Source organism: Ursus americanus, chromosome 4 (genome assembly GCF_024610735.1).
Source record: "Ursus americanus isolate L20-20 chromosome 4, mUrsAme1.1.p, whole genome shotgun sequence".
NCBI classification, from domain to species: domain Eukaryota; kingdom Metazoa; phylum Chordata; class Mammalia; order Carnivora; family Ursidae; genus Ursus; species Ursus americanus.
This window is the reverse complement of record NC_142130.1, coordinates 52,520,435-52,534,342: the sequence shown is the minus strand read 5'-3', so window position 1 is coordinate 52,534,342 and position 13,908 is coordinate 52,520,435. Positions and strand designations below refer to the sequence as shown.

At 36.2% G+C, this 13,908-nt stretch overlaps 1 protein-coding gene across 10 annotated transcripts in view; it reads left to right on the top strand.

Moving 5' to 3' along the window:
• ZPLD1 (zona pellucida like domain containing 1) overlaps positions 1–13,908 on the top strand; it is a 325,851-nt gene that overhangs the window by 121,430 nt on the left and 190,513 nt on the right. For 6 of the 10 annotated variants that reach the window (XM_087861649.1, XM_087861652.1, XM_087861653.1 and 3 more), the window contains exon 3: positions 3,631–3,691. The exons of the other annotated variants lie outside the window; for them this stretch is intronic. The gene's annotated coding sequence lies outside the window, so the exon portion shown is untranslated. The remainder of the gene's footprint in view (positions 1–3,630; positions 3,692–13,908) is intronic. 10 annotated transcript variants of the gene reach the window in all.

The window sequence follows — 13,908 nt, the reverse complement described above, 5'->3', positions numbered from 1 at the left end:
GGCTCAAAACCCTTTTGTTAGGGGATTAAAGCATTAATCATCCTATTATCTGCTATTTTGAGCTTTGCCAAAGTTGCTGGAGGTCGATAAGCATTAGTTCCAATTAAAGAACTTTAGAACTTTCCCTCTTATATCACCCACTGTTTTAGATTGAAAGAAGATGGATGATGATAACATGGTCTCGATAGTCTAATTGCAGCTTCTTTCCATTTTTGCTAAGAAATTGTAGAAAAGGCCACTTTGGATTTAAAAAAATTAAGAGCTTCGTTGTCAGAAAGTATCACTAATGCATATAATTACTATTTTGGATTATCAAGAAGGTCTAAAGACAGACATTTCATGTTAATACTTGCTATTCAATTGCATTAGTGACATTTGCTAATAACCTAAGGAAGTTACCTATCGCAGTGGTGAGTTTCAAGCTGTAAAGTTTAGCATTTTGACGTGGGACGCCAACACTGTGTATATTGCACATAAAGAGAGCAAGAATCAATAAACATGTCAATTTAAAAATGTTAAAAACCTGAAATATTCTCCAATAACTCCATTAGGAAAGACAAAATGTAATTGACAGTAGCAGTTATTTCCTGACAGACTGCCCAATAGACTGGTTTGCAGAATCACCACAAGTCACATTTAAAAAGTTGGGAGAATACTGGCAGATTGAGTTGGCAGGTAAACTAATTTTGCAAAGTGGAAAACATGGGTAGGTTAATTCCTGGAGCTTCAAGATATTATTCTTCAGAGATGTGCTTCTTCCCTGATGGATTGAGTAAAAAATAAAAATTTTAGTGTTCTCCCAGCCTTTAAAGAACCTCATATGATTAAAAAAATATTGGAGAGTTAATTTTCCAGACTTTGATATTTTTCAATTATCCCTCAAACATCCTTCCTAGATAGTGAGATGAAAGCTCGGTGTCTCATTACCAGATGTTAGGCTTATTTGTGCATACTATTAAAACACTTAGTGGCCAGTTTATTTTGTTATTTGGAGAAAGAAGAAAGATGACTGAGTTTAAAAGTTTCGGTCTACTCCAGTATGGTGCTTTGGCTCATGCAAAGTAGTCTCAAGCCTACCATAGAGATGAAACCATTTGTTGTACAGAGTGGGATTTTATGAGTACACATTTAAAACATTGTTTTATTTTTCTGATTATGAAAATCTGAGTTGAAAAGGAAAAATAAATTACTGAAAATCTCATCATCTGAAGAAAACTATTAGCATCCTATTTTTATTTTTCACTTTTTCTGTACAGAACTTTTCTGTACATTCTCTATCTGCATATTCAATTGTGGACATTTTATTTTAGCTTAACATTATAACCTAAGAATGTTCCTATGTTAAATTATTAATGGACATGTGGGTTCTGTTGAGTGGGGGTTCTATAATTTACCTAGCTATTATAATATTATTGAATATTTGAATAGTATTCAGTTTTTCACTATTTTAGTAAAGCTGCAGTAGAAACCTTTTAAGCATGGCTTTTTGGTATTTTGGGTTATTTTTCTAGGGTTGATTCACTACAGTAGAATTTCTAGTCAAAGGTATGATAATATAATGGGATGATAAAATAGAAATTTTAACTGAGGTAATAAGGCACAGGAAATAATATATTCCATAGGAGCTATCAGATAAGTTGTCAAATTTTAAGGAGATTATTAAGCCAGTTACATCTGTCTTAATTATTTTATAACATCAATAGTATAAAAGGGTCATGATTTGAATATTAGAGGGATTTTGGAGTGCAAGTTTTCTTTGCTGTGAGTCTCCCCACTTGCCCTCCAGAGAAATGAACGGGTGTGCCTGCATCTCACCTCACCTCAGATGATTCAGCAATGCTGCTATTGGTTTGGATGATGCATTGGACCAGTTTTTGACTTACACCTGAGAGATCTAGGAGGCGAGTGACTATCTGGCTAAATGCTATGGTGAGGGCACAAAGGTAATTTGAGCTTCCAAAATTTGTCCAGGCAAGGATGTGCGAACATTTCTCATGGGCCACATGTTGGCAGTTACATGAGAGAAAGCCAACGTAGCTTTGTCTTTGTTCCTGTCCAGCAAAGCTATTTGACATTGAAGCAGATTCTGGAGGTTGAAAAAATAAGGGCCAATCCTAAAAAAAAAAGAGATATATTTGCTACAGTTGAGGATACTGCCGGTCTCTGAAAGAGAAAGGAGAAAGAGAGAAAACAGACTTGGCAGCACAAGAGAAAAAAATTAGAAGTTTAGATGTGTTGAGTTTAAGGTACTGTGAGAATCCAGATGCAAGTACCGAGCAAGCATTGGAATGCAAGGTCTGACTCGGAGAGGCCTTGATGAGAGATGTGGATATTGGATCAATCACACATACAAGAATGTTGAAGGCTTGAGACGGATTAAAGAGGGTGTAGAGTGAGTTGAGAAGAGGATTAAAGTCAGAATCCTGGCTTATAGCTGCCTGGAAGAGAATGAGAAACTAGCAAGAGACTGAGAAAGGAAAACGAGATCTAAGGAGATCCAGGACTGAGCAATGTCATTGAAGCCAATGTGGGAGAGAATTCCAAATAGGCCATGTTCAATATGGAGGTCAAAAAGTTGGATTTTAAGATTCCATTGTTTTTAGCAAATAGTGAGACACTGGTGATTATATCTGGCTAGCCTTACTATAATCTCACTATAATGATGGGGGCAGGAGCCTGACTGCAATGGGTTGAATGGTGAATGGGTGGAGAAAGGGAATCTTTGGGTGAAAACCATTATTTCTAGGTGTTTTTTGTTTGTTTGGTTTTTAGACAGCAAGAGAGAGATTGAGAGAGGCAGAGGGAAAGGGAGAAAAGGAATCTTAAACAGGTTCCACACCCAGTGCAAGACCCATGCAGGACTTGATCTCACAACCTTGAGATCACAACCTGAGCCAAAATCAAGAGTTGCACGTTTGACCAGCTGTGCCACCCAGGTGCCCCACTCTAGTTTCTTGTTTGTGAAAGCAAGGGAGATATATTTTACTGAGAGAAAGAAAGATCAAGGGAGAGACTTGAACATGTGTGTAAGTTATGGGGAAGGTGTCAGTAGAGTGCAGAAACAAAATATAGGAGAGAGAAGGATTAACTAATGGGCTTAGATCCCAGAGAAGACAAGGGGAGATTTGATTAGAGTCTCCTGGCCCTCTGAATTAGAAACTGTTAAGCAGTCTAAGCTACATAAAGCAAGGAATGCTATGCAACCCTTGAAAAGAATGAAATTATTCTTTAGCATTGATATAAGGCAGTCTCCAATATATATTGAAAATATAAAAAGCAAGGTAAATAGTGTATTCACTATGCTACTAGGGCTATAATGAATGACCATGTGGATTGTATACTAATATGTGAATGATAATCCTTCTGGAATTGTGCATTGCATGGTCCTGTAGGTGAAACATTGCCTTTGCCAGAGGTTACTTTTCAAGTGTTCTCTATGTTCTTTTGTTCTGGTCAATATTCACCAGTCATTTTTTGATCATTTAACTTTTATCTATTTATTCAAGGGTATTCATCAATCAGACTGATGGATCAGATTCTCTGCTCTGCTTGATAACTATGTTTTTAAATTGAACATTAACAAAGTGGCCTTCTGATGATAATTTGATTCTTCATGTCACTTGTTCACAGGAAGAGAGTGTGTTGGCATAATGATGCGAGCGTTTCAGCCTGATGGTTGGGCCTCTCCTAAGTGAGTAAATTGTCACTGTGGTGTATAATATCAGTCCGTGAGAACTTGATTAATGAGACCTCACCCCTCAGAGTCAGACCTACGTTAGTATGCTAACAAAACCATGTATCTTGCCCTGTCCCTGCAAGTTAAAGACCAGTTCCTGGACGTGGTGAATTCATTATGCTCAATTTTACTTGTGCAGGCTCATTGTAGGCAGACAACTGGCCTTTTCTGGTTGATGTTGTTAAAGACAAAATTATTCATGATACTTATTGAGGAGGATAGAGAAGACTTTATTCAAGTGGAGATTACGTTGATATGTTTAGGGACCACCACAGTGGGGTTGGGAAGACAGATGGTTTCAACTCTGAATACAGCATAAGCAAATGGGAATTTAGAGTGAAAGAACATGGTGGGGGTCAACAGATGGAAAATTACTATGACGAAACATCAAGAGTAAGAGGAGACTCTTGCTAAACTGACCTAATAGGATTCTTGCTGAAGGCAGGCCAGGCTGATCAGACATCACCTGGGGGTTGGTGTAGGATGAGGAATCTGATCAGATATTGAGGCTGATCACATACTAAGGATGGGGCATCCTGGCTAAGCTGGCCTCTTGCAGAGATAAACATATAAGACCAAAAGTTAGGGCCAAGTTGAAAAAGAGCTCAGATGAACCTCAGTAGAATTTGGTCAAGGAGAGAATCTTTGTCAATGCCTCTTTGTTATTTGGGCCATTTTCTATTCAAATGCAGTGGCTTGATGGTCTTAGTCTTTTCTGCAATGGAAGGGGAAGAGTCATGTGCATAGGGGCATATGGGACAGTGGAGGGGTGTGAATATGTGGAATGGGGAAGGAAAACTGAGTTGGAACCTGAAAAGTGTTGTCGCCTTAAGGGTATAGCCAGGTTGTCCCAGTTGGCTAAGGACTGTTGCAATTTTTAAGTTCCACATCCCAGGAATTCTTTCAGTTCTAGGCAAACCAGGGCCAGTGGTTACCTTAGGTTCAGCTCACACTGGAGACTGAAAACTTATTAAAAAAAAAAAAAAAAAAGAAAAGAAAAAAATCTGTAGGATTCAGTTATTTCTTCTGGAGGGTTTCAGCAGCCAGGGAGTGGAACCAAGAAGATGGGTGTTTGGGTTGATCCCATATCACCGGGAGGTTGATGAAAAGAGATGATGGGTTGGGGATGTTGAGAGCCAAAACGATTTATGTAGGCTGGGGTTAGAGGTGAGGCCAGATTGGTCACATGTCTGAGTGACACCGTGAGTCTGCCTCTTCTGAGTCTAGTTTCTGTTTCCTGTTTTTAGTTTACTGTTCTGTGCTTACAGAGGGAGGCAACACTGACTGGAAGAGTAGCACATGGTCCTAATCAGGTCATCGTGTTTCTCAATCAGTTAAAGTGTGGAATAATAAGGTCTGTGATCTGATAATACAATTTAGGCAGGCAGGAGTAGGAAACCCTCAAGCAAGAAGAATACCAAGTTAGTGCTCTCCTCATATCCACCCTCCTTCAAGGTTCTGTAGAATCATAGAATGTTAGAACCTGAAGGGCCCTCAGCATTGTTCTGGCCCATTTTTCCCTTGGACATCTGGAAAGGTTAAAGTAATGTTTCCAGTATAGCTGAGTATGTAGAGATTCATTGACATGTTCTCTACTGTTGTGAGAGTGATTGAGGCAATCACTAAATGAGCAGTTCAATCTGGTTAAAAAGAAAATGGAAATAACCACAACACAAACTGTTAGCCAGTTTATTGCAGGTCTCTTAAAAATATTGCTTCAATGTTTAACATGTTGATCCACTGTTAAGATAATATCATATTGGAAAAGAGTTATTTTGATTCTACATACCATATAGATGAATTCATACCACCCATATGGCTACTGCTAAGTGAGTGATCAGTGTTTTAAAGAACAAACTTACTGCTCAATGTTGAATAATCTTGTGATGGCAGAATCTATAGTCTATAGTCTGGGTTGTTATTAAATTCATTTCAGAGGCAATTATTAAGTGTTTATAATTGTGGGATAAGACTTAGATGCTGTAGGACAGAAATCAACAATTCATTTAGCCTGAATGGGTTAGTCTAGTGTGGTAGGCAGAATATGCTCATTCCCCATCCCTCCCCCACCCCTTCCAAAGACGCCTGTGTCCTAATCCTGGGAACCAGTGACTATGTTATGTTACATGGCAAGGAGGAAGTAAGGTTGAAGATGGAATTAAGGTTGCCAATCAGCTGACATTAAAATAGGGAGATTATCCTGGATGGGCCCTATGTAACAACAAGTCTCCTTAAAATGTAGAGAAAGGAGGCAGAAGTCAGTGTCAAAGTGATGCAGCATGAGAAAGCCATTGCTAGCCTTGGAGATGGAAGGGAGCCACCAACCAAAGAATGCAAGAAGGCTCTAGAAGCTTTCTAGAAAAGTCCAGGAAATAGATTCAGAAAGGATCACAGCTGTACTGACTTCTCGCTTTTAACCCAGTGAGACTCATTTTGAACTTCTGACTTCCAGGACTGTGAGATATTAATTTATGTTCTTTTAAGCCACTAAGTTTGTGGTAATTTGTTATAGCAGCAATAGGAAACTAATACAGCAAATAACAAAGAGAAGTGAAGGGGTATCGTGGAGACAACATGGAACAGTTGGCAATCTGGAACATGCCTACCCAACACGTGGCTCATACCCAACTCCAGCCAATATTTCTTAAGGGAACAAAGGCTGCCAAATTTTTCTATGTCTCAAAATAAGGTAAAAATATAGATTTCTATGTGAAATTTACTGTTTCTATTTAATTATTTGCAACTAATCCAAATAAAACAAACTCTTGCACATGGACACAAATAGATATGTATAAGGATGTTTATCACAGTATTGTTTGTGATAGCAAAGAAAAATCAAATATCAGATATGGATATAAATAAAATAAATGTAAATATATATGATAAAAATACATACTTTATCAAAATCAATGAACTATATATTCTTAACATGTTAAGTAAAGATGTAAAACAGGAGGAGATCTATGACATGATTCCACATTTATTAGTGTAAAAATATACCCAGAAAAATAATATATATAGTGTAGGGCTACTTATATGTATAAATAAACAGAAAAATGTGATTAGGAATGATAGCTGAATGGGTGCCAAAAGTCGGGATAAAAAAGATAACAGTAAAAGGGGATATGCATGGGTTAATTACTGTTTATGGGCTATGAATGGATGTACCCCACTCAATTTTGACTGATTACTATGTAAGCCAGAGCAAAAAAGACTGTAGGTCTTCTTAGACCGTGGGTTTCTACTGGGGATACAAAGATAGCCAGGACATGGTCTATTCCTTTCAAAAGTGTCATGGAGGATTGGGGCAGAAAGATGTGTAAATGAGGTAGAATTTTAAAAAATGCAGTTATAAAAGAAGTGAACATTCATTCATTTATTCAATTTCCATTAAAATATTAAGTACCTGCTATGCTCCCAGCAATTTAATGGCAGTGTGTCTGTGTAGTACAAGATTTGGCTGTAAGAGTGGCAAGAGCTGTGTCTATATTCCACCCAACCTCTGCCCCAAGAGTAGCTTCAATAGTGCCATGACAGTTAGCCTTTCTGAGTCTTGGATTTTGCTTGGCATAATGGGCAATAATTCACTTTATGCTTTAATTCCATGTAGGGTTGTGAGGAAATAAAGGGAAAAGCTCTTGTGAAGTATGAAGCATTCTATAGATAGGAGACACTGTAACCAGGCTTCATTTCTCTTTTTTGGTTTGGTTCACACCCTACGTCCACTTCTCTTCTGACTTGCCACTGCCTTGATCTGATCCAGGCTCACATTGCTGGTGCCCAAGTCACTGCCATGGGCAGTTAGGCTCCCTGCCCCATTTCCTTTTAATTTGGCTTGTGATTTAAGCAAGACAGACATTCTTAAAATACCTCCTTCATCACTAAGTCATAAACTCTCAAGGGAAGGGATTTAGATGCCTTCCTCAATCTTGTGCACATTATAGGAATCCTACAGGCTCACCTTAGAAATTTCCTCTTGTGTCTGTTTCCAATATTTCCATTAAATTTTTCTAAATTGCCTGCTGTGGTGAGGATGTGGCCATATTTTCCCTTTGTTCTAGGCAATTCCTTTATCCATGTTTCACCAATTGAAACGATCTTCTCCCCTGCAGGCAGTTATAAAGATTCATTTGTGGGAAAAACTTGCCTGGAATAGAAGTATGCATGCTGTGATGTTTCCTGGAAAAAAATTTATTCCTGATAATAGGCCTCAGAATATCTGCCTAATTCCCACTGATACACATCTGTTCCATAAACAGACATCTCTTTGGAATCAGTGGGATTTTAGAACAACTCATCAAGGAAATATGAAAATCAGGTTGGGGGCAACTTTTCACTTTAGAACCAAATACCTCTATCAGAATGATAGAACGACCCATATGTTGGGATTTATTGGCTCTTATCAACAATTTAAAACCATAAGCTTCTGATGAAACATTTACCTAAAAGTTATGAAGAGACTGCTCTGCTTCATTGTTGGAGTTCTTGAATATTTTTGGTGTTAAAGCAGTGCCTGATTATAGGAGGATGTTAGCTATAAACCGAAGTTGTTTCCTGGAGGGAACACATTTTGCAATAACTCCCATTCAACTGAAGTTCTCTGTAAACCAAGAAAGAGTTGAATTCCTCGTATTTACTTTTTATTGTTTGAAAATTGCTATTGCATTGCAAGTGTTATAGATGTTTGGGGAAGAAGAATGGGGCATTATTAGAAACATCCCTGGGGCATAATTTAGCATTACTTGCAGGAGATGGAAGAAGTGGCTTCATACTGAAAAAAAGCAATGTCTGAGAAATATTATCGGTAACATGCTACTAGCTCTAAAGGCTGGACTGATTAGAAGCAGTAGGGGTTTGGCTACATAAAAACAGCATTATTCGAGCTTGTGGAAAGAAGGGAAACAGGAAGTAGCTGTATTGGTAAGGTAGGTTGTACTGGGGTAAGGAACACATTCCAAGGAATCTCTTAAAGGGCGAAAAAAGCATTAATAAATCCCTTGCAGAGTTGTTACACACAGGTTTATTCTCCCAAAGGACTCAGTGTGTTTATGAAGTGTAAATATGACCCAAGGACCTCTGGGGTATTCTGCAGGTGGGAAATATTATAAAGAGAATAAAATCACTAAAGTTTGACTCACCTCCCGATGGATAACGTTGAAAGTGAAATTAAGACTTGAATACAGATTATTATTGTTGTTGTTTTTCCCATGGAAACTCTTTTGTTGCCAAATGTGACATTCGAAATACATTTTTTTGTACCAATTGAGCATTCACTTCACAAAACATTTTAATTATAGTCCTGATGGTCTTCCTATGTTTGTTCTGACAATATAGATTATTTTTATCTCAAAATAGTTGGAAGGAAAAAGAAATTAACCTCAGTGATTAGGGCAATAAAACATTATTTGATTTTTGAGATCATACCTTTTAGAATCTGGGTTAATTAAAAATGTTTTTACTTAAATTCGTTTTTTTTAATTATAAAATGTAAGCCATGCATTTAGTAAAAAATTCAAATAGTGCATGATTAGTTTAAAATGGAAAGCAAAGATATCTATTTCTCTGACTCCTGTTCCCATGTCCCAGATGTTAACCACTAACTTTCTTTCATATGCTTTTTTTATGTTCCTGTTAGGTCATTTTACTGGGTGTAAGCAAGAATTACATAACATATACTCTATATCCCTTTGATCATACAAATTGAGTGATTATATGTATACTGTTTTACACCTTGCATTTTTTACTCACCAGAATATCTTGATCATCTTCTGTCCAAATCAATGCATTTAGACATTTCTTTTCCAACAGGGTATGTTCTGTTTTGTGTTTTTACTGTAATTATTTAAATAGTTCTCTATTGATAAACATTGAGATTGTTACTCCTGCCATGTGCGTGCACGTGCACGTATGTGCATGCATGTTAAAACAAGCAATGCTACAGTTGATCTCCTTATATGTGTATTTGCACACTTATGTGAGTATACTGGAGGAAAAATTCCTACTTGTAGGATTTCTTGGCCGAATGGAAAATGTGTATACTACATTTTACTGGATATTTCCAAATTGTCATACAAGAGGATGTATGGGCATCTGTTCTCTAACAAAAGTGCAGAAATGAACTGGTTGTTAATCCCGTCAGTGGAATTGTGTGTTATCAAACTATTGGATAGTGAGCAATGGTTTTCCATTGTTATATTTGTATATCTTAGTAAAGAGTGAATTTGGGGATCTTTACGTTTGTTTCCATTTAAGTTCTTTTTCTCTGAAATGCTAGTTCATGTCTTTGGACTAATTTTCTAATAGATTGCTTAGTTATTTCTTATTGATTTATTAATCTTTTTTATAGACTAAGGAAATTATTCATCCTTCTCTCATATGTCTTAAAATACTTTTCCTAGTTCTTTGCATTTTGACTTTGTAATGATTGTTTTTTGCACACTGAATTTAAAAAGTTTATATGCCAATATGGATCAAATTCTTTTAGGACTTCTGGTTTGTTTGATGTTTAGAAAGGTTTCTCTCTCTGTCTCTCTTTTTTTTTTTCTCTGAGTTTATAAAAATATTCAGTCACATTTTATTTGAGTTCTTTTACATTTTAACTCTTTTTACATTTAGATCTTCGATCCACCTAAACTATATTTGATAGTAAAGAATGAAGTAGAGAATTACTTTAATTCTCTTTGCAAATGACCACTTTTTTGTCTGAGCTCGCTTATAGAATAATTTATCATTTCCCTAATAATTTGTCATTTCCGTGTTTATTAAAAATAAAATTCCCATGTATATTTAGCATTATTTTCATACTGTCTACTTTGTCCCTTTCATTCGCATGTATTTTTCTATGCTAGTGCCAAATAATTTCAATGACAGTTGCTTTAAAGCATGTTAACTAGTGAGGCTAGTTACCCTTCATGACTCCTCTTTCATGGAATTTTCCTAACTAAACAGGTGGTTTTTCATTTTTCTAGATGACCTTGATCATCATTAAGAGACACTGAAAAGAAGTAGGATTACATTGATTTATAGATTAATTTGGGGGAAGAATCAGCACTGTCATAATATAGAATTTTCATCTAAATCTTACAAAGTTCTTGTGAAATATAATTTTAATCTTCCCCTTTTTCTGCTATTGTAAATGGTATATTTTCTTTAACTGTATTTTGAAATTTTTAGTGTATTTAAAAATTAGATTGTATGTATATGATAGACTGGCTATACATATGAATAGTTATTATCAGTCTATCAATCTATCATCTACTTTTATTTTTTTGTAGCTGCATTATTCTTTGTAATGAGTTTGAAAATTTGTCTCCTTTTTCATGCTCCGGAAACTTTAGCCTCAGAATTCTGTTTTTTGAAGGTTTAATAAAATTCAAACCATCTGGACAATAATTTCATCTACATTTCAAATGTATTTTCATGGTATAGAACAATGTATCCCTCTGTAATTCAATTTCTTTTTTCATGTTTCTGTCTCATATTGTAAATTTTGTCTATTGTTTATCTTGTTCAAAAATTTTTGTTTTTATTGGATTTTTGAAGGGATCAGCTCTTGAATATATTTTCTTGCCTAATTTATCCTTTTCCTATTTCACTCTTATTATTTTCTTCTTTTAATTTTCAAGTTTTTTGTTTCTTTCCTAACTTATGGATTGAATTATCAATTTATTTTATTTTTTTCCTTCCTTAGTAATATATTTTAAATTTTTAAAAATATTTATTTGAGAAAAGGGGAGAGAGAGAAGAGAGAGCATGAGCAGAGGGAGGAGTAGGGGGAGAGGGACAAGTGAACTCTGTGCTAAGCCCAGAGCTGGATGCAGGGCTGGATCTCAGGACCCTGAGGCCATGAGCTGAGACAAAATCAAGAGTTGGATGCTTAACCAACTAAGCCACCCAGGTGCCCCTCTAGTAATACATTTCAGAATATGATTATTCTGTTAAAGCCTTGCTGGAGTTGTGGTTTATAGGTTCTGATGCGTAGGGTATAAAAACAGTTATTTTTCCAGTTAGGCTACAATCTAAAATGTTGATTTAAAAATTTTTTTCAAGTGGTTGGAGTTTTTTCTTCATTTCCCCTTTTTTTGTATTATGTTTTTGTTTTATTGTATTTTGGTCAATGAATAATTTCTGTATTATTTATACTTTGTGTAAGTTGTTGTGGTTTTCTCTGTGGCTTAATATATATTCAGTTTTGGACATGTTCCATGGGCCCTCAAAAAAAAAAGATGCATTCTCTTTTTGGGAGTTATAGAATTCAGTGAATCATTCATTCACTCACTCAGTAATTTATAAATACATATTTATTCCTTTTCAATATAAGTATTTATATGTGCCAGATTTCATTCTACACAGAAAGGATGGTAGAGTGAATAAAACACAATAAATCTCTGTGTTTGTAGAGCCTTCATTCTAGTAAAGGAGACGGAGAGTAATCAAACAAAAAAAAATACAGATACATTTTCATGATTGACACGTTCTTTAAAGAAAAGTTAATTAGGTAAGGAGGTGTGGAATGGCTGAGGAGGTGGGAGAGTGCCATGTGAGGGTCCTCAGCAGAGGCCTCCCTGAGTGGTGACATTTGAGCAGGAGCTGGCAGAAGTGAGTGAGGGGGAAATAAGACATGAGGGCACAACAAGCTGGCAGAGGAGTAAAACTGGTGGCGATAAAACCTAGGTACCAGAGGAGAGCAGCACCAAGGTCCATATGACCAACATGGGGTGAGTGAAGAGAAACATGATAGGAAGTAAGTCAGAGAGACAGGCGGAAGCCATGATAATTAGTTTGGAAAGCGATTAGAGATTTTTGAACCAGAGGGTTACACAATCTTACTTATGCTTTTAAAATGTCACTCTATTGTCTGCCTTATTATGATATTAAGTATTCTATGCATCTTTACTTATTATACTTTTGTCTACTCAATTTGTAAGGCTCAGAGTGTTGGGTAAAGGCTCCTCCTACAGTGGTTCTTTCTGTTTGTTTCTGCCTTGCATGCCAGGCTTTCTTTATGTGCTTTGATGCTCTTAGTTAGGGTTAAAAGTTTCAAGCAGATTCGATCTTCACTGTGGATTGTATTTTTATTATTTAAAGATCTCTTCCTTTTTCCGTGTAATGATTCTTGTCCTTGAATTCACCCAGATATGTTTTAATACAGCAATGCTTGCCTTGTTTTCACTGGCATTTGCTTGGGTTGCCTTTGCTTAGCCCTTTTTCTGAAAAAAAAAATTCCGAGTCATTTTTTTCCTCTACGTTTACCTTTGTCATACAGTCAAATAGTTGGATTTTAAAATCCCATCTATTTTTATCTTTTGCTAAATGATCTGTTTTTGTTTGGTGTTTTTTTTTTCATTTTATCATTAGATTAATACTCTATGTTTAAGTATTTGGTGGTTAGCTTTCTAAGTTCATACATACTTTTAAGTCAACTTCTTGACTTCACATGGTTTGTACTGAATAGTCACTTGGCATTTGTAGAAGTTGACACACATACTTCTCGACTGACCACTTCCCCTCTTAATAATTTGCCTCCTTTAAGAATATTTACATTCTGAAACATGTGGGTGGCTCAGTCAGGCAAACATCTGCCTTCCGCTCAGGTTATGACCCTGGGTTCTGGGATCCAGCCCTGCATCTGCCTTGGGCTCCTTGCTCAGTGGGAAGCCTGCTTCTCCCTCTGCCTGCAGCTTTCCCTGCGTGCGCTGTCTCTCTTTCACAAATGAATAAATAAAATCTTAAGAAAATAATTTTTACATTCTGCTCTACAATTCTATTCCCCTTAGTTATTTAAACATTTCCAGTTTCTTCATTCCACAGAAAATTTCCTGAGCTCTTTACTTTAATTTTTTTTGTTTGTTTTTACTCAAACAGTTAAAGTTTCCAGAAAGCCTGAGAAGTGTATTGTATTCTTGCTTTTCTCATAAGCTCTATCTGTTGCTTTTATACTTATATAAAACTTGGCTACATATACCATTTTAGGGTCGAGTTTATTTCCCATAACAGTTTATAGACATTGTTACACAGAATTGGGAAACTCTTCCCCTCTTATATCTTCTTCGTCAATATTAATATAAGTACCATGTTCCTTGCTGTGTCTCTTCCTGATCTATCATCTTCTCTCTGATTATGTGCATCTTTTCATCTTCTTAATCCTGTTCTCTCTGACTATATTTTTAAAA